This window comes from Ambystoma mexicanum, chromosome 8, assembly GCF_040938575.1.
Source record: "Ambystoma mexicanum isolate Mex_15411 chromosome 8, UKY_AmexF1_1, whole genome shotgun sequence".
NCBI lineage: Eukaryota > Metazoa > Chordata > Amphibia > Caudata > Ambystomatidae > Ambystoma > Ambystoma mexicanum.
Genome location: NC_090929.1, coordinates 543453161 through 543474133, shown reverse-complemented (window position 1 = coordinate 543474133; position 20973 = coordinate 543453161). Strand labels below are relative to the sequence as shown.

At 45.1% G+C, this 20973-nt stretch overlaps 1 protein-coding gene across 3 annotated transcripts in view; it reads left to right on the top strand.

The window, feature by feature from the left end:
* Positions 1-20146, top strand: part of C8H1orf174 (chromosome 8 C1orf174 homolog) — a 342838-nt gene extending 322692 nt beyond the window's left edge. For all 3 annotated transcript variants that reach the window (XM_069610261.1, XM_069610258.1, XM_069610259.1), the window contains exon 5: positions 16306-20146. The gene's annotated coding sequence lies outside the window, so the exon portion shown is untranslated. The remainder of the gene's footprint in view (positions 1-16305) is intronic.
* The last annotated feature ends 827 nt before the right edge of the window (positions 20147-20973 follow it).

Sequence of the window (20973 nt, the reverse complement as noted above, 5' to 3'; positions counted from 1 at the left end):
ACCCAACAGAAACCAATTTTGTTGCATCAAACATAAGTACATTACTTTCTTAGCTTTAAATCTGTGGGATCAAAAACACAACTGACATCCGTATTCCTTTTAGCCACAATCCTTTTATGTTTGCTAATCCGGCAGACTTTTAGTTTAGATACTTTGAAGTTTCATCAGGAGCTCATCTGACAGCTGTCATTCAAAGGTAGCCCAGTGTACTGCACACAGATTTTGACAGGGACTGTCAGTTTACAGGCAATCCAGTTTGTCTGAGTAAATGTTTTGCTCTTTACACTTTGGGACTTTGTATATTCGCCATGCTTCATTAGATTACATGAATTTTAGCGCCAAGAAAGATTTTGAATGTTGAGAAGGGTTGGGTATAGGCTTTTTGGAGTTTTTAGCAACAAAGCAAATGTCATTAATAGGCATATTTTGGAGTTTCATTTGCAAAGCGCTGCTTCTCTCTGCACTCTGTTTGCTGGTCCTGGAGCCCACTGGCACATGTTTCTGCAGTGTGTGCGCTATCCCACCACATATGCACCATCGGTGGGCAGTTGTGCATCCATTTTTTTGTGTGTTAGAACACGCGGTTTTGGAGGTTTTTGGCGCACACAAGGGTTTTTCCGCCAGTGTTGCTGTTTCTCGCACCATAACCATCAGTGATGCCGCATAAGATAGCAGAGTGGGTCAATAGATCCCACAATGGTCGGACCATGCATACTAGCGCTGTCTCCATGAGCGCCGTGTAACTCTCTCCAGAACTCTATATATACACCTCACTCCGCCCCTATGGGAGGGAGCATAACTACATCATCCCCACAACACCTCCCAGGCCTGCCCCCCCCTGACATCACAACTTGATACCTACATCATCTCTCAGAACCCTGGGCCTTACCTCCACTTCCTGGGTCTTGCACCGACCTGGGGAGGATCTAACACCACCCCCCTACGACTTTCCTGCATTCTCTACACAATTACTACAGGGGCCAGTCACACCCTTCACACACACCCTACAGGGGTACCTTCCGGTTATATCACCTTTGTCCGCAGCATAGGACCTTCCAACCCCCACACAACTTCCGGGGAACACCTGTGATGACACTACTAGTTTAGACGCTAGGGGAAACTTCAGGGACACTGCAGTGATGTCGCAACCCCTGCTGGGCCACGCCTAGCCCCCCAAAATCATGGCTCACCCCACGACATCACTGCCTGTAAACCCCCTTTCCTAGGGCTGCACTTCCAGAACACATTGCATGATGTCACTACATCACCGGGACATTCCGTAAGAAGGGACTTCCACTAGCACGGACCTCCCAGAAGGGTGGGCAATCCTGCAGGGCGTGGTTTACAGCTGCCAAGCTGATGTAAGGTATATTACTATACTACTTCTCGGTAGCATTCAAATCCTGTTCCTGACTTGTGCAATACATAATCTGAGCCCAATTTTAGCCTGTTAGCTACTTCTGTGAGATGGTCTCTTGATCTTATATCTGCAGCCTTTATTATTCTAGAATGAGTTAGACCATTCACACTCGGAGGGGTGGGGGGGATTCCCATTCTTTGCATCACCTAAAGCCGCAAGAGTGTCCTTAAGGTGTTTCATCCACCGAGGCTTTTCCATCACACCAAAGAGAAAAGATGCCCTATATCCTCTATTTCGTTAAACCCTCAGTGCGCCGTAGTCTCACCCAGTACAATGCTGCTTTCAATCTGATGTAATCACCCACTGGCAAGACATTAGATTCCAAGCGCAGGAGTGCTGAGGGAGCATTCTGGCGTAGCAGCAACAAATGTTTCAGAAAATTTGATTCTGCCATTTTCTGCCCGACATATTGAAGCAGTCAAGGCTAGTTTTTTGTATAATTCCAGCATGGGGGTAACTGCACTGCTCCATGCTAATTAAAGGATTTAGCGGCCCCACTATATTTGCAGAGGTTTGTGCTAGACATTTCTATCAGCGATGACGCTCCCTGTTTTCCTGGAACCAAACTCCTAAATCAAAAAATCCTACTTGCTCCAATTTCATACCATTAATTTCTAGCATTAGGGGCCAATGTTTTGTGAGTTTTGGTCTGAAAACCACGACCTTCCTCTTCACTATGTTAACCTCTATCTGGAGTTCTTTGCATTTTCTCTTGAGGACGTTTAGGGTGGGGTGAAGTCTCCAGAAACATTGCTTTGTCAGTGTAAAAAGAAGTTTGGTATTTTTCTGTCCCCATCTCAGGGCAGTCCAAACACCCCTCTAATAGTGTGTCAATTACCTCTTGTATAAACACAGAGAACAGGATTCAGACAAGAACACATCCCTACAGCAGTTAGTTCACATCCAAATCGGACTGCTGCACGGTTCTCAGAATAGAGCTGTTGTATTAGGGTAATCAAATGAGCGGGGGCCTTCCCTAAATGCAAAATTTGCCATAGCATCTTTCTAGCGACACTGTCCAAAGCAGTCCTTCAATATAAAAATACTGCATATAATTTGACTTTCAATAGTAGTGTATACTTTTGAATGAAAAGAAACCGACTAAAACACTGATCTGCCGTCCGTTTATTTTCCTGTAACCCTGCCTGTAGATTGGTGATTATGATTTGAATCTACCCACTCTTGGAGAGGACTTAATAAAAGCTTCCCAAATATTTTTCCAGAACTGGCCAATAATGAAATCGGGTGGTAATGAGCCGGCGAGTCTTACTTATTGCTTGTATATGGGTATGATCAGTGCTTGTGGCCAAGAAGAAGGCACCTTTCCTTGTCTAATAATGACGCTCAGATCGTACTGATTGACAATGGAGCACTCCTGATCCTGAATGCTATATAAACCACTAAAATAAGACTGCCATGCCTCTGCAGTGATACAGCAGTTCAGGTCCTGGTCACCCCTCGGATCCTTCCCAGTTACCAACTTCCATAACGGGACATTCTCGCTCTTCACTTGCTATGAGGAGCTCATTCCATTCTCATGGCATAATCTCTCTTTTTCTTTACAACTGTATTTTTATATTCTTTTCTATAATTTACAAACTTTATTTTTACACTTTTTCCATTACCCATGGCCATGTTGCAGCTTTACGTGCATGGCCAGTTATAACTATTTCCTATGAATTAAGCGTTGTCTGGGCCCTGCCCCCCTTTATATTTTTCATGAGTACCCTTAGACTAAGTGGCCTGTGGTCGCGATCAGATCTTTCCATTACCTCAGTCTTGCACCTTGTCCCAGTCGTTACCTGTAATTACAATATAGTCAATGATAGACCATTATAGCCCTCCAAGGTATTTTTTTTAGGCTGATCTCTACCATAGCGGCCATTACAGGCCCTTAAATTCAGGTCATAAAATAGTTGGGCTGTTTCTAATGCTAGACAGTGGGATCTTTTTGCAGGTCTAGCAACCCATGTGGTTCTATCCCACGCCATATCCTAATCTTCCCAAATTCCTTTGAATTCCCTGTTTGGTTCGATCTGTAGATTTATATATACCACTACCAGGGTGACCGTATTATGCACCTTTTGTGTTATTCCTCTTTTTCCCGGGCATAGAGTCTAACGTTACTATTCCTCTGGGTCCTGCTGGCCTGCTATAAAATTAAACAGTGAGAATTCCTCCCCATCATTAATTGCAATAATCCGATTTGGAGGTCAGGTGCACCAGTCTCACCTTGTAAGCCCGCAATATTCTAAGAGAAGTCTAAGATCATTAGATTCTGTCCCATCAATCTGCTTAAGGGTCAGACAATCCGCTTCATTTAGATCATCAGACGTTATTCCCAAGTTCATCTATCATCCCTCTACGTCCTTCGACTATACTGTTTCTTGTTACTAATATGGTGTTGTGTTCATTGGGTCGAGTCTTTCAATTTTTATGCCATGCTGAAGAAGGTGCAGAGGGTTTGAGAGTTATATTGAAATTTTTGGTGGGTAAGACCTAATGTCAATACCCTATAACCCATAAACCAACTCCCATGATCTTACGAGCACCCTTATGTAATCGGACATTGTGTTGGGTATGGGTGTCCTAATGCACTGAACTAAATCTTCTCTAATTCATGATGTACACCCTCTAGTATGTCGAAATCCAATACATGACTTCATTGGTCAGGGCATCTTGATCTTCGAAGGAGTTTGGGGATAGGTGGGGGGGGGTACATTAACCATAATTGAGGGGCAGCCTCGGTTAGATCTATTGTGAGGGGCACTGCTTGTTGCTGCCATATACCTATTGTCCCTATCAGATCTCCCAATTGAGATTGAGTTGGGGTCCAAAAGTGGGTTTTTTTTGTGGGCCAGGTGGCCAATTTTGGCTTTTACTCAGCTCTGCATGGCGGCTAGCTTCATGATTATTTGTGCTTCCATGAGCCATTCTGTTAGAATTAGAGGGTATCTCAGAGGGTACATGTCCGTGTTACCAAGTATCCCCTTCATAATTGTTGGATTTCCCTTCACATTGGTGTTCTTATTCTCTACACTGACGTAATCTGTCTTTGGCTTGGTCGATAAAGCAACCTTATCCTTAAAGAATATAATCTCCTCAGCTATTTCCCCCAACCTGCTCCTAATTTGCTGATGATTGTTTCCTTAATTTCCTAATTCCACACAGGCCTGTGGTTTGTTTCTTGCTTTCTTTCTTGGGCCCCTTTTTCTCACACAATAGGTGGATTCTGTCTCCTTATTCCCCCTCTGTGGACTACAGCTGTTTCAGGGGCCCCCACATTGGTCCCCACATTGACACCTCCCATAACAGGCTCCTCGCTATTACCCATGACAGGGTTGGGCCCGCCTGCCTTTGGTAACACCCTTTCCTCTCCCCTTCTATTCTCTGCCACCCTAGTTGCATTCATCTCTTCTGAGGCATCAACATCAAGTTGTTTAGTTATAGGACCCTTTATTATATTTACATTGTGGGAGATGAATCTCAATTACATTGGTTGCCCCGCCCCTGCCTTTACATCCCATCACTGCCCACCCTAGTATCCTCAACAGGGAGGGCATAATTCAGCCCCCCTCCTCCTTCCCCCGGTTTCAAGCCAAATTGAAACTGGGCAAGGTGTTCCTCCCTGCCCCCCGCCGGCCGGCAACGGGACCCCTATTATTTCCCTCTAGAGTTTGATGGTCACAGGGGACTAACCGATCGCTGTCCTACTGTGTTGCCACACAGTTGGACAGAAATACAGGTGCCCCTATGGGCACCCCACTTCTTTGATCCCCCTTCTATGGCATGTTTATCAAATTGATCCCGGGAATGCTCTATACCATCAATGTCTAGTAGCAGCCCTTTTATCTCTGTGATTAAAATATTCATCTTTTATTGGCTTAAACATTTGTGAAATCTTTGTCTATCCTCCGGGGGGATTGAAATTTCGACTTTCCTTTTTTGCCGTAATAGAAGACTGAGACAAAGCAAGCACAAAAAGATAGATTCCAGGAATATAAAAGTGCAGAGTGCAAGTGCAAAAGAGCTATAGAGCCTTTAAAATTGATGATAAAACATGGAACAGTCTGATGAAAGAACTACCTGATAGAAATATTTTAAAAAACTATCATTTGCTTTAAAAACACTGGGTATGGCAAAAAATACAGGTACAGGAAAGTGCAACAGTGCTTCTCTAGTCTAGAAAAAAAACAAAGCTAAGAGCTTCCTGGTCAAAAATTCCTTAAACAGTATATAGCAAAAAGTCAATGGACAGTTAGTAATAAGTTAATATATCTGTATCTGGTTCAGAACTGGAGTTGCAGGATTTTCCAAATTTACTGCCACAGTAGTATGCACTCTGAAAGTGCAGTTCAAATTATGCGTGGAGCGAGGCACGCCAGACAGCTTGCGAGCTGCCTTAGTCCGACTCCCTCTCCAACCTTGATACAAAGCTATTGGTATTAACCAGTTACTCAGAACGATAAAAGTTACAAATGCTGCAATCGTAAACAGAAGTTGGCCTCAGCTTTCGCTATTGGAAATGTGCGTTCACTGAGGTTAATAGTGACACCCAGCGATGTTGATGAACAAAATCGCTACGCTTTCACAGCAATATCCTCCTAATTCTCCAGCAATGGATCTTTCATTGATTCACATGCGGTGACAAAGGATTCCCAGCCTGACTAGGAATCGTAACATAGGGCAGTTTAAATTCAAATTGAAATTCTCAGTCACTTTTGTGCTCTATTATAGTCCTTTTAGGTCATACTGCCCACAGCCAATAGGAACACCTCGCTTAGCTCCTCCCCTGTCGTCCATCTTCAGATTTTTTTACCGCACGTTACTGTTGGTAGTCCTCAATCACCTGTGCAAATTTTCTATGAGTATATTACAAAATTAACTTTCTACAAAAAATACATATTTTCGACATCTACTCGCCGACCAGCATCCACAGTGATATTGCTGCCTCTGTGGACCATTCCCACTGCCGTTAATCTTCAACTAAGCTTTGTCTGCGCAGTTGTGCCTACCTCATGGCGACTGAATCCATGAGGAAGAGCCTTTTCAAGGCCTGTGTCCGCTGTGGACTGAAGAATGTCTGCGTGGAGGATCTACTGCCTTCTCCCTCACCATCTTATCCAGGACTGCCAGTCATTCTCCAACAAGATGCTGAGGAATTGTCACTGTAGTCTCGTTGCGTGCCTCAAGGATGCCGGCACGGCCTCTGACTCTGCTTCAGTACGGAGTCATGCCTTGTGGGGTGGGTGGGGCAGAACGGCCCAGCAAACCACCTCTAGCAAGAGGTCTAGATTGCATGAAGTCCAGGCCACCAGCAAGAGGAGGTATAAAGAAACCTCTGGCCACAAGCCCAGATCATCGCACAAAGGTCAGTGCCCAAGGGAGGGGACACAAGGCCTCTTCCATCGCCCCAGGGAGGCAACGTCTTCTAAGTCCATTTCTAAGTCTGCTGGCCAAACAAGCTTGTTGTCGAAATCAGCTGTGAAGGAGTCATCGTCGACAACCAAGTCTCCCTCCAAGTAGTCTACTCAGACCATCGACACCATCCAACGGGGCACCATGGACAACTACCTCATCAGCGAAGCCGCCAACGGCCATGACTTCCTCGTCAGCGGTGAAACCATCATCTGCCACGACTACCTCGTCATCAGCAAGAACATTGATGACTATGTCCACTAGGAGCTTGTTGACGGCATCTCCGTCCACATCTGTCATAACATTGTCATAGACAAGCAAATGGGATTCCTGCCATGCAATTGTTCCCACTGCCATTGTCACTGACATCTGACACCCACACCAGCACAGTGTCTGCAGAAGTGGCCTGTCCACGGGCAACATTCCCTAACCTTGGGGTGGCCTTGCTACCAGGTGGTATTGTGGTACCAGAGCCAAGTCTATCCGAATCGGACGTGGCTGAAGCAGCGCAGGAGGCCATTATGTCACCACTGTTTTCTCCAGCCAGGACATCGGTTCCCAGAAGTTCACCACCGCTGATCAAGCTACCACCCTTAACCACTCTGCATTCAGCACAAATCATCCAACCAGAGCTATGACTGCCTCCACAAAGAGACATGTAAATGGACATTTTATCTACTTTGACCACTCTGCTGGCAACCTTACAACAACAGCTAACTTAACCAGCCCCGGTTACTGAACCCATTGGGCAACTTTGCACACATGTCCCCGGGCCTTCCAGGGAGTTGGATGAACTCCCTTGCCCCACCAGTAAGGAAAAACACCATTCACTACCAGAGAGGCTAGCAGATACTAGAACAGAGAAGATCCCGACGACGGGACACACCCACCCACCCACACACACTTTCATCACTACTGATGGGAGATGACGTTCCGCTCAGGGACTCGTCCCCTGATGAAGTACGGGCCTTCCACGTGGTCATGGCCAATGTGGCTACAATGTTCGGCCTTGTACCGGAGCAGCAGTTAAAAGTGTCCTGTACCAACGCAGGGAGAAGCGCAGGAAATCTGCCATGTCTATACCGCTGCAAGAAGACGTCTGGGAGGATGGTCTTGGTGCATCCCGCAACAGCCCTGGCTAAAAGACTGGTTCAACAAAAAATGCAGAGCCCCAGATACAGAGCGCCTGCCTCTGCACGCAACCCACACCAGATTCCATTGTCTTGGCGGCTGCCAGGAAAAGGTTGGCTAACCCATCTTTGTTCTGTTCCCCCTAGACAAAGAGGGCAAATGTCTCATCTCCACCTCTGCCACGACTATCAAAGCGGCTAATGCAATGTCCATGCTCGCATGTTACGACCGCGAGTTTTGGTACAAGTTGGGCCCCTTGCTGGAGTTCCTGCCATATGACAAGCCTTGGACATCTTCCATGAAGGCGAGTTGGCATCAGACCATGCCATTCCTGCCTCTGTAGACCTTGCAGGCACTGGTTTTTGTGAGCTTGGAAATGGAGCGGTTTTACGTAGACCAGGTTGGCTCAAGGCACCAGATTTTCTGCCCGATGTCCAGTCCATGGTCATGAACATGCCATTAGACTGCTCCTCCCTGTTGGGAAGAAGGTGGATGAGGCCTTACAATCCATAAAAACGGGCACGGAAAACACTTGCTCCTTGTTCACACTACAGCAGAGGTGCCAGTCCTTTCATTCAGGAAAAGGGCACTATGGCAGAATATTGTGGGATAACAATGCTGCATACAAGTCTTCCTCCTCCTACAAGACCCTATATTCATCAGGGTACCAGTACAGGAAAAGGTCCCAGTCCTACAGGGGCTCTCAGCGCCACTATGGCTCTTCCCAATCTAAGGGCCAGTCCGGAAAACGGGTATTACCAGTACCAACCCGGGTCCAGTTCCTCCCACTTAAACACCCATTTGGGAAGGCAACTGTCAAGATTTGTCGAAGAATGGTCACACACCACTGTGTGTTATCCCTACCCCAGCAGGGTCACTCGCTGGAGTTCATGGACTATCCACCGGACATTCCTCCTGTGCACAAACCATACTAGTTGCAATATCTCTTGATTCAGGAAGTGTGAGCACTGCTGCAGAAGGACGCAGTGGAGAAGGTTGACAGGGACACACTGGCCACAGGAGTATACTCCTGCTACTTCCTGGTAAGGAAAAGAAATCACTGGGGGGGGGGGGGGTTTGCGGGCTGGAGACCCATATTAGATTTAAGGGTGCTCAAGAGGTTCCTAAAGGCACAAAAGTTCTGCATGGTAATGATACAGCAGGTGTTGTCCCAGCTGCAGCAAGGAGACTTCCCAGTGACCCTCAACCTCGAGGACGCATACTTTCACATCCCTATTCGCTTCTCACACCAGCGCTACCTACGCTTCATAGTGGCAGGGGTGCATTATCAGTTCAAGGCCCTTCCATTCAGCTTGAGGTCTGCTCCGGGGGTATTCACCAAATGCCTTTTGCCAGTGGTGGCTCACCTCCGGCGGAGCAGCGTTCATGTCGACCCGTATCTAGACGACTGGTTGGTAAGAGCCCCCTCCTAACCGCTGGCAGAACCCAACACCCCCACCACCATCCAGTGTCTACAGCAATTGGGGTTGTCCATCTTCCCAAAGCTGTACCTGGTTCCATCTCAACAGGCACTCTACCTCAGAGCAAGGCTAGACGCAGAGACCTGCATCCCCAGACGCTCAGACGAGAGGGTAGCGGCCCTTGGACACAAGGTGCGCTGTCTCAACTGTTTCCAAATAATGACTGTTCGCATCTAAAATTCCATGCTGGAAAAGTTATCATGCATCCCATTGGTCACCAACTGCTGGTTACACATGAGACCGGTGCAGGATTTCCTGGATGCCCGCTGGATCCAAGCCTCAGGGCACTGGGACGTCTGCATTGCTCCGACTCCAGTTTTCAGAAGGAGCCTTTGCTGGTGGTCAGTGAGGGAGCATTTACTACAGGGCGCCCCCTTCAGGTACGGAACCATCAGGTCACTGTCAAGACGATTGCTTCACTGGAGTGCTGGGGCGCCCAAGACCAACATACCAGAGGCCTTTGGTCGGTGACGACCCAGCACATCAACCTGCTGGGGCTACGGGTGATATTTTTGGCCCTGAAATCCTTCCTTCCTCTCCCTCCTGACATGAAAGGTGGTTTGCATTTACATCTGTTTTATGTCCGCAAGCAAGGAAGAACGAGGACCGCAAAACTTTCCAAGGAGGCCCAAGCTCTATGGCACTGGGCTCTACAGCACGACATGCCTCTTATTCCCTTCGACCTCCTCCAATCCTGCGTCTCTGCGGCATCCAACAACTCGGCCGAACTCTTTGAAAATCTGCAAGGATCTGGCCAATCTTGCTGCTGTCTCTACCTCGCCTGTCCCCTCCCAGACACTCTGCACAGCCCTGGCTTCTCATTTCATCTCTTAAAACTCAGGACATCCTTTCCTCTCTCTAGTCTCCTCATCCTACCTCTACTACCTTCTTCTCACCTGGCCCTTCTGTAGCCACCTCTCCTCCCTCCTTCTCTGCCTTTCCCCTGTTCTCCCCAGATGAGGTTTCTAGAAAAGTCAGATCTATGAAAGTCTCATCGAAACAGGTTCTCCCCTGTTCCTCTAAAACCATCAAGGACCACATTGACACCCTGGATCCTGCTTTGGCTGACTTCTGCTACCACTCCTTTGCCACTGGAGTCTTTCCATCCCCCCTGAAGCACTCCCTTGTGCACCCTCTTCTTAAACCCTCAGCCGACCCCTCCTGTGCTGCTAACTACCGCCCAATCTCAATCACCCCTTTCCTGGGCAAATCCCTGGAAAAGCTGGCCATCTCCCAGCTTAATCTTCACACTGAATTGGTTGGTTGTCTCCATTACCATCTGGTTTCAGAGCTGCCAGAAGCACGGAAACTGCTCTCCTGAAAATCCATGAAGACCTGCTCTCCAACCTTGACGCCAATACCCCCTATGTCCTCCTCTTACTTGATATCTCTTCTGCCTTTGACACGGTCAACCATGCCATCCTTCTCAACTGTCTCAGTGATGACCTCGGTATCACCAATCAGGCCGTGGCTGACCTCTTTCCTCTCAGATCGACCCTCCCAGGTCCAGCTTGGGTCCTTTTTCTCTTTCTTTACCTGTGGTGTTCCCCAGGGGTCTAACCTCTCTCCCTGGCTGTTCAACCAATGCCTGGCCCTTCTTGCCCACCGCATTGCCGCTCTCTGCCCCAATTTTCAGTGCTACACGGATGACACTGAGCTCATTTTCAGGCTCTCTTCCGCCGCCTCCTCTCCTCTCATCTCTGACTCTCTGCTATCCAGGAGTGGTGTGCTGCCAACGATCTCTGCCTTAATGCCAGTAAGACCGAGATTCTCTTCATCAGCACACCTTCTCCTTCCTTTCCTGTCGCTCACTGGCCGGCCTCTTGGCCCTCTTCCTGCTCCCACCTGTGAGGCTAAAAACCTTGGTCATGTTAGACTCCACTCTCCCCTTCTCTCCTCACATCTCCAATGTCTCTAAGAAGTCACTCTACCAGCTGCACCTCCTCCGAGGTATTCTTCCTTTCCTCTCCTTCCCCCAGAAGCTCACTGTCTCCAGAGCTCTGGTTCGCTCTAGGCTGGACTACTGCAATAGCCTCTTTCTAAATCTGCCTGCTTCTACTCTTCGCCTTTTGCAACTCATCCAGAACAGGACTGTGAGACTTGTCCTTGGCCTCAAGCCCAGGGATTGTATCTCTCCAGGACTGTAATCTCTGTACTGGCTCCCAGTGGCTGCGACGATTAAGTTCAAAACCCTCTGCATTGTCCACAAGGCCTTTTGAGGCCTGGGCGGCATTACCTCTGACTCTTATCTTCCTAAATATCCTTCTTGAGCTCTTCGCTCATCCGCCTCCAACTCCCTCAGGGTCATTTGCTTCTCCAAGCAACGAGTTGGTGTTAGATTTTTGTTCGGCTGGGGCCTCCCTCTGGGACAGCCTCCCTGCCTCACTGAAACTTGAAGAGAACCATCTCCGGTTCTGGAAGCACCTCAAGACCTTCCTCTTTGCTTCTGCTTTATCTCCTCCACTCCCTTGCTGAACTCCTGACTGATATTGCATTGGTCACCTCTGTTCTCGGGCCCAGGGCCCCTGCCCTGCCAGCTGCACTCCTGCACTGCCTCCCGGGCAACTCCTGCACCCGGGGCTGTTCTGTATCCCTACAGTCCCCACCAGCTCCTGACACTTGATGTCTGCACTTGCCACTAGCTGGCCGCACTTTTACCTCCTGTTTTTTTTACTCTGATTTATTTTACTGCTGATCCTATGTTTTGCACTGCTCCCTACCCCCCCATCCACCGCACTTTCCCTTTTCCCCCCTCCACTGCACAATCTCAATATCACCTGGTCTAGTAAGATCATTGTTTCTGTCTTCCCCCCCTCCCTTGCCTCCTCACGCTTTGCGACACTTATATAGGCGCGTTATAAATGCCATATCATACCTGCCACGGATTCAAACCACTCTGGCGGACTCCCTCAGCAGGGAGTTGCGCTCTTGTCACAAGTGGGAATTGCACGACGACCAGCTTCACCGGTTTCAGACGTGGGCACTCCAGAGATTGTCCTGTTCGCACTGCAAGACCTTTGCCGGCTGCTTTCCCCACCTGGAAAGCTTGTGCAACGCCTTTGCGTTTACGTGCGAGGGGATGTTTCTGTATGGATTTCCCCCAATTCCTCTGGTGCCTCGAGTCATACACACTTTCAGACTGTATCAGTGCAAACTGATATTAGTAGCCGAAACAGATTTGTTACTCCAACCTCCTTGCCCTCTTGTCAGGGGCGCCCATCACGCTGCGCCTGCACCAATCACTCCTGTCAGGAACTAGGGGGCATGTCTGTACCACGACCTGGCCTTTTTCAATCTGACGGCCTGGCTCCTGTGTTCTTCGAGTTCGGGGCTCTGTCCATCCCGCAAGCTTGCCAGGAGGTCTGTCAACCTTGAAGTGCTACAAGAGCAAGTGGAAAAGTTTCCAGGTAGTGTGCAGGACCCATCAACTGCAACCATCCGGCCGGAGGAGCTGTTGCCTTATCTTTTGTCCCAGTCTGAATCTGCCTAGACACGTTCCGTGATTAAGGTGTACCTGCCAGCGATCTCCAGGTACAACCCCTTCACAGGGGTGCCGTCCCTATGGTCTCACCGGCTGGTGTAGGAATTCTTACGTGGGCTGTGCTTGGCTTTTCCACCTGTTTGCCCTGCACCAGCGTGGGAGCTAAATGTGCTACTAGCAAAGCTCATGAGGTCACCCTTCGAGCCCATGCACCAGGCATCCCTCAAATATCTTTCATGGAAAACAGTGTTTTTGGTGGCCATAACATCAGCCAGATGAGTGGATGGGATCGAGGCATTCTCTTCAAAACCACCCTACTTGACGTTTCACAAGGCCATTGTGTGTACTAACCCGACCTCTGTCAAAGGTGCCATCCTCTTCCCAACTCCATCAGTGGGTGGTTTTACCAGTATTCTTTGGCACACCAATGTCTCCAAGAGTGAAACCTGCACACACTGGATGTGGTGTGTATCCTCAAGTACTATATGGCATGCACTAAATCATTCCGTCCGACGCATCAACTGTTTGTTGCATTTGGACCTTCTGGGGCCGGGAAGGCTCTCTAAGTCCTCCATTTCAAGATGGATTGCAGCCTGCATTTCATTCTGCCACTAGCATGCTGGCAGGCCTCTCCCGGGCAGGCCCTGGGCGCACTTACCAGGGCAGTGACTGCAACTATTGCTTTTCTCTCTGGGATCCAGCTGTCTGACATCTGCCGTGCAGCCACCTGGAGATCAGTGCATACTTTCACAAGGTTCTACTGTGTCAACAGATTCCGCAGAAGAGTCTAGAGTCGGCCAGTCTGTTCAGCTGAACCATGTGAGGTAAGTAAGTCTCTGGTGGAAAGTTATACTGGGAGCTTGCTTCCGCCCGTATTTATTGTTGTAATACTGCTATGTAATTTATTCAAAGCATGCGACTATATGAAAGAGCCAATGCTGCAGAAGGAATAAGTTTTTACCTGTAATTCCAGTTCTCCAGCATTGGTATCTTTCATAGATTCACATGCAACCCTCTCACCTTTCCAATGTGGCTCGTCATTTGGTTCTTGCTGCCACTCGCGTGCGCTTGCTAAATCGGGCGATGGCCGACAAGGGACAAGCTAAGAGAGGTGTTCCTATTGGCTGTGGGCAGTATGACCCAAAAGGACTATAATCGAGCACAAAAGTGACTGAGAATTTGTTTAAATGTAAACTACTGTTACTGAGGATTCCCAGCCTGACTGGGAATATTCACAGCATGTGAATCTATGAAAGATACCAATGCTGGAGAACCGGAGTTACAGGTAAGTAACTTATTTCTTAGCCACAGTTAGATGCTTAGTGCTTGAGTGCATTACTCGCATTCTCCCTCACCAGCTTACCTGCTTGTTTGCTGTTCAGTCGGTGTTGCCCTCCCGCGCTCCAACGGCTGCCAAGGCAATACTCGGCGCTGCAATACTCCAGCATGTAGCGGGTAGGGTGAAGCAAGGTTGAGTTGTTTTCCGCTGCGATTCAGATCAGTGAAAGCATGTGTTCCGAAGCTAAATTAGACCTTGGTTTCTACAGCCTTCCACCGCAAACCGCCTTCAGCTGCCAACAGCCGCATCCTTTGCCAGACGTGGCCTTCTGAAATATGGCAACTCTGCTTTGTTGCATACCACATATGTACATGTTTCAAACTTAAACAGTACATTGTATTCCGCCCTAGTTTCTTTAAATGCAACATACAGTATACAATTGTAAGTACATACAGACATTATTGCAAGGAAAAATAGTATATACGCATAAGTGTACTTTGGAAGGAAATCTGTTATTTGAAAAACATTCATAATTTATTTTCAAAAGAAATGACTAAGAATATAAGCAATACAATTGCTATGTCTATATTTACTTTTTAATCTTCATTTCTTTTGTATGAATGTAAGTATTGAGTGTAACTAGTTTTGTATATTAAACTTTGAATACTTAGATTCTATACTGTCACAATGCACACAGGCACATACTTTCTATTATATGTGATTGTTTGATAAAACCTGTTATTTAGGAAATAATGTGTCCGTTTAATGTTATAACAGTAAGAAGAATTGTAAATGTAAATGTGTACATTTGCTATTTTCATTACACTTGCTATTAAACATGTTTCTACTTCTATTCTTCTTTGTACTATTACATATACTTATGTTTGAAATAGATTTGCCTGAATCGGTTACTAGTATTTATTGTAACTGCTTACTAATACATGAAATTCAAACAATTTGTATAACTGCATATTTTATTTTAAATGTGTAGAAGTACTACAAATGAATGCTCCACACATAAACATATGATACTTCTGTATCAGTGTTTTGTTCCATGTTATGGTTAAGTGTGATAAAATATAGCCTAACTTATATAATCAATATCTGTCTGTTTCTATCCGCCACTTGCACAGGAACTGCTGATCCCATAGACCCTCTCAGGACATTACCCACCCAACTTCGTATTCTCACAGCTGAGTTAAGAACCCCAAGAAAGGGAAAGGGGTAGTGGATAAAATATAGATGCTGATCAAGCTGGCTCTGATGTTCGCAGTCTGTAGAGGACAATAAATTACAACTTGTTACTACAAATATTTAACTTCCCCAGCATGGGGTCTGGCATGGATTCACATGCTCATGCATATTCCCTGTCGTCAGGCTGGGAATCCTCGGTAAAGAAAAAAATCAGTTTCGTTTCTGAACTGTCTTTCTACTAATAATCAATCACTGGTCCTCTGGGTCATGACTGCCCTACCTAAACCCCTCCTCTGGCAGCCATCTTCAGATTTTTACCGCCCATTCAAGTGTTGGGAGTCATTGTGCTGTAGCTCTCAAGCTTCTACTGCGTGTTCGGCAATATCCAGGAAATGAGATATTGCCGAACCTTTCCTCGCCCTTCTTTCTAGCAACAGAAGGTACACCTCTGTCCATTGACTGAACATAATGGAAGCTGGCCATGATATGCCAACTGGAACTTGTTCATGGAGGGCTTAAGAAAAACGAGCCATGATGTGCCAACTCTGTCCATACTGTGCCAACTGAGTATAATGTAAACTCGGCTAAACTACTACTAGGTGACACAATGTAAATGTGCAATTCAAAGTCGGTTTGCCAAAAAATATAAGTGTGCTAATTAAGCTTAATGGAAACTAGTAATGGCGTGCTTGCTGGGTTCAAACATACATTCCTAAAAAGTTGAGCAAATGGTTATGCATCATAATCTTTTAGAGTTTATAGTAGCATTTCTCATTTGATTTCTTATGGGAATTAGCTTTAGATAGCAACACATTTTGATCAACTTTTTTATGCTGCTCTCGTAAGTAGTATCGTAAGTACTGAATACATTGGTTGACAGATATTTATTTTCCTTCCGCAGGTCTTTGAAGATGCTAATAAAATGCCTGATGCAACTGATGGCAGTGCCGTCCACCGTGCAATCCCACTGACAACCTGGATCAAAACTGCCTTGCAACCGTCCTTAAATATAAAATCTTGCAGGATTTACGGCCCAGCTTTGTTAGAGACTTGATACAATGACATTGTTTTGAGAATTATGCAGCAAGTCACATCTAGATTTAATGGGGAACACCATTAACGAGAAAACATCCTTTATTTAATTTATATTAAATTATTGATTGGTTTACATCGGTCATTTACTGAACTCTCAAAATTTACATCTATAACCACTCCAAAGTAGCTTCTGTGTCCAAGTATTGAAGACTAGGAAACTGAACGCAAAGATCACCTCAAATGGATAGCTTCTTTTCTCAGTCCCATACTTAAGATTTTGTGGAGAAAGGAGTTTTTAATTGTAAATGCCAATAGGCAAGTGAATGTGGTATACCCTTGTTCTATGCATCGTATCTACAGGCATCCACAGTGCATTTTTTTTAAAGTACATTAACAGCGTACATATGCTTCTTTTTAGACTACTCCATATCGCCTAACTTAATTTGTTTGTACTTTTTAACTGAGGCTTTGGCTGAAGATCACAATTATGGCTAGTATTCCCCACAGTCTTTGGCGGTGCTGTGAATCAATTCAAAATGCAGTCACCATCCCACATAATGTTAAATTGAATCTTTAATGGGAAGTCTTAGTGTTAACACATGCATTTCTCACATTTTAAATTTGATTGGTACGTGTTACACATTTTATAAACTCTTGTAAGCATACATATGTTTATACTTAGACGTAATACATGATAAATGTATATGCATTTGTTTTGTCACATATATAGTGAATCTGATCGGCATCAAGTTCTGTGATTCGGCAATATTGTTTTCCAGGAAACGCATGTTTCTCTTGCCAGTTAAAGTGGGCACTCTTTAATATAATTAAGAATAGTAGTCCAGCGTAGTGAATTATAATTGATTTAGTTGTAAAATATATAATTATCTTTGGTAACCAACATGTGTCGCAGAAGCAGACTGCAGTTCCCTATTTTTTTCTTTTAAGACTGGGTCTTCTTGTTCCATTGGCTGAAATAGGGTAACCGATGTCAGAATGTTGAACCTCTGAGTGAGTGAAAGCAAACACTTAAAAATGGCACTCTCTGCTGCTGCCGCCTAGAAACCTAAGTACAGGGTATTTATTGGTATAGGGTTGGACATTATCATCTAGAGGGCCATCATTGTTTCCCGTTTTTGGTCTAGCCATAATTGTGTGAATGCTCTTTTGTCTCCTTACATTGAAATCTGTTTTAACCATTTACAAGGAATTCTTTCAAATATGTACATGTCCAGAATCTCATGTTTATTACAAAACTCTCTTCTTTGGGGATTGAGGGGGCGTGGGGTTGTTTTGCAATATATGAGAATACAGTGGTATCATACGTTTGTTTGTTTTTATGTATCTACTTCAAATCGTTTTCTCAATAGAATAAAGTAGCCTAATGCAATAACTATGGCTGCAATTATATAACAGTGGACATTGAATGACCCTTCGAAATGAATGGACGTTAATCCAACTGGGTGCAATATAATGTTCGGAAAAGCATTCTTTTTTTAACTGTTCATGTAATTCATAATGTATGGGTTTTGGGGACTACGTTTTTCCACGTTTGCCTACAATTTTGATTACTTGCTCCCGTCCAAGCAAGGCTTTCGATGAGTTGCTCCCATACCACCCAACCCGTGTGTTTCTTTCCATTGTGTATATAGTAGAATTTCCATGAGAACACTTGTTATTGTGACCAGGGGACATTAAACCCTCTTCTAACTTTGAATGTTTCTTGATGTGCCATATTGCATTCCCGTTGTGTGCACTTGACAGTGAACAATGGGAGTGTTTTGGAGTGCAGAACATGCAACAATGCGATTACCTCCAGAGCCGTTCCACACGAACGATGCTGTTATTTCGCAGTAAATGACCGTCTACTTTGAGGACAGCTGGCAGTATATTGCTAAGGATGCTCGAACAGGAACATTAATTGCAAAGCACTACAACAGAACTGTGTAGAAGAAGTCACCATGAAGGGTCTACCTGCACTTGCTACGTTTTAAATTGCCCTTGTCCACCAGGGCATGCTTGTTCGGTCTCTTCACTTTGCTTTATGAAGTAGTGATGTCGGTTCCAGGAACGTTGCCTGGCTGCCCCAACTTTCACAACATACCACATGATTGTATACATTTGTATTGCTTTCAGAATAATGGGCCGTTCACTAGTTCCTGAATGTTTAATGCTGGATATTAATAGGCTCTGCCTCTGCAGGTCAAGCCCCCTCTTCTGATCTGCATACAACTTACTAACCATAAGAGGTTCCACTCAGACAATTCTCCCAGTCCTTTTTGGGCTGTTTAGTTGGACGTCTTTATGTATAGTTCTTAAAAGTCTATTAATCGCTCTAAATAAACACTGCATTGTTGTTACTTTCCTGCTCAAGGGCTTTACATTTTGAATGAGGCAGGGGCCTTTTAACAAAGCAGTGAGGGCTTTATGGAAATGAGACCACTGGGAGTATAGCCATACAATGGCAATGCATTTTGTCAGATTACTTGTGTTTTTTTTTATATCTTGGAAGTGATTCGCTACTTGCATATTTGTGAAATAGATTATGATGCAGCCTCAAAACGGAATGCTTTATCATCCTGAGCATCTTGGTATATAACCTTTTCATATGTTTGAATGTAAAACGTTTGCAACACATTATTACAGTGGCCTACATGTTGCCTTTCGTGTGATCTCCATTCGTAGTAGCACTTCTAGGAAGAAATGGGCCCCCACGACATTTAGCAAAAACTCGAACACGTATCAGCATAACTCTGAGGGTTCCCATCGCCTTTAGAATGAGTTGCATCATGTTTCTGGACTGTCGTGAGATTCAACCATAAGGCTATTTAGATTCCAGAGTTACTGTTCGTAATTTAGCGTGTTCATATTTTCAATAATAGTAGGAATGGGTCACTCGTCAATCTGAAATGTGAAGTTGGCGTTCCCAAAAATATTATTCATGCTGTTATTGATTTCAATTACCAGCTGAATGTAAAGGTTAATCGAAGTACCAGAGCCGACTATTGAATGAAGTAGAAATGCAAATTCAACACACACATTGCCTTGGCACGCCTTATCCCCAAAGTGCCTCACATACATATGTGAGAGTAGCAATGTTTGTGTAAAGGTATAGGGCTTCTGGTCTTAGCAGTCCGAAAAACATTTGTGAACTGTACCCAGCATAGGATTTACTGGTTCCTTCCCATTTGTATGCCTTTATAGCAACTGCATTGTCAAAACACTCCCAAAAGTTCAATTTGCTAAATAGTGATGAGCCTTACTTTATCTTGGTCTGCTAGGTTTCGCTGTCAACGATTTAGACGTGTTTTTTGTGTGCCCCCTGAAGGCATTCTGGGCTGTTGCAACCACCAGAGTAAGGCCACCTTTAAATGGTCGATGTGAGAAATATTTCGTGGTAAGAAGTGCTCTGCTTTAAACCCCTGTGTTCACTGGTATTTAGTAATCTAGAGTTTTTTCTATTTTACTAGTTGTTCAACACATTATTTTTAGCTGAAGTGTGACGCAAGTGAAGCACAGCTTTTAGTTTCCGCATGTTGAAAAATCAAAACCTTTAGACGCTCTAAATTTGGTGGTGGAAATGTACATTTATTGTGCTGCATGTTTGAGTTTTGTAAATAGTTTACCAACAAAAAAAAACAATTGTCCCCTGTAAAGTAATTTGTTTACTTGATTGTATACATTAACATTAAAATATAAGCTATGTACTTGGCGATTTTTCTTTCTGCACGGAGTAACTTGTTTTTGCTTCTTGAAATGAACGATTTGTGCAAAACCTTACTGTTAAGGGCTTTGAAAAACATAACCAAGACTTACTCCTCTTATCTCCCGTCTACACATACCAACAATTTGCTTCGTTTATCCATGTCATATTACAGTGATCAGCCCAGGATTTTAAGTGCTAGTGGTGGTTCACTTTTATAAGGAGGTCAAACACCTGACTTGGCAAAACTGGATTCACAAGTCAAGGCTTGCCTCAAGAGTACAGTGCTATGTCCAACATTGGCGTTCTAGGCAGATGACCATGCTTATTATTACAGCTCCAAGAGTCACAACATAGCAGCAAGAATACAGGTTACCCGCTCCCTTATACCTTGTGTAATGTTACAAACAGCTGTTGACTAGGCAACCATTTCCTTCAGTGTACCTCTTAGTGTTAAAATCCTCAATGCAACCGGGCACAGCTAACCCGTTACCGTAGATTTCACCGAATAACATTTGACCTAATGAGATTTCACCAAAGTTATGTCACCGAAAAATGGTAGGTGAAATGGTATATTTGTAATGCATAATAGGTGGGGTAAGGGTATAAGTTAGGGTAGTGAGGTGTATGTAGCACCCCACTCCCGCATTATAAAAAAAAGTAGAAAAAATAGTTAATTTTGTTTTTCGGTGAAATCTCCATTAGGTAAAATATTTTCGAAGCAATCCTACATCCCAGCTGACCAGAAGAACTACACAGATAACATTCCTGAACCACTGAAACGCCCAGCCTATTGTCCACGTCAAGCATTTATCAAATCCAATAATCTAC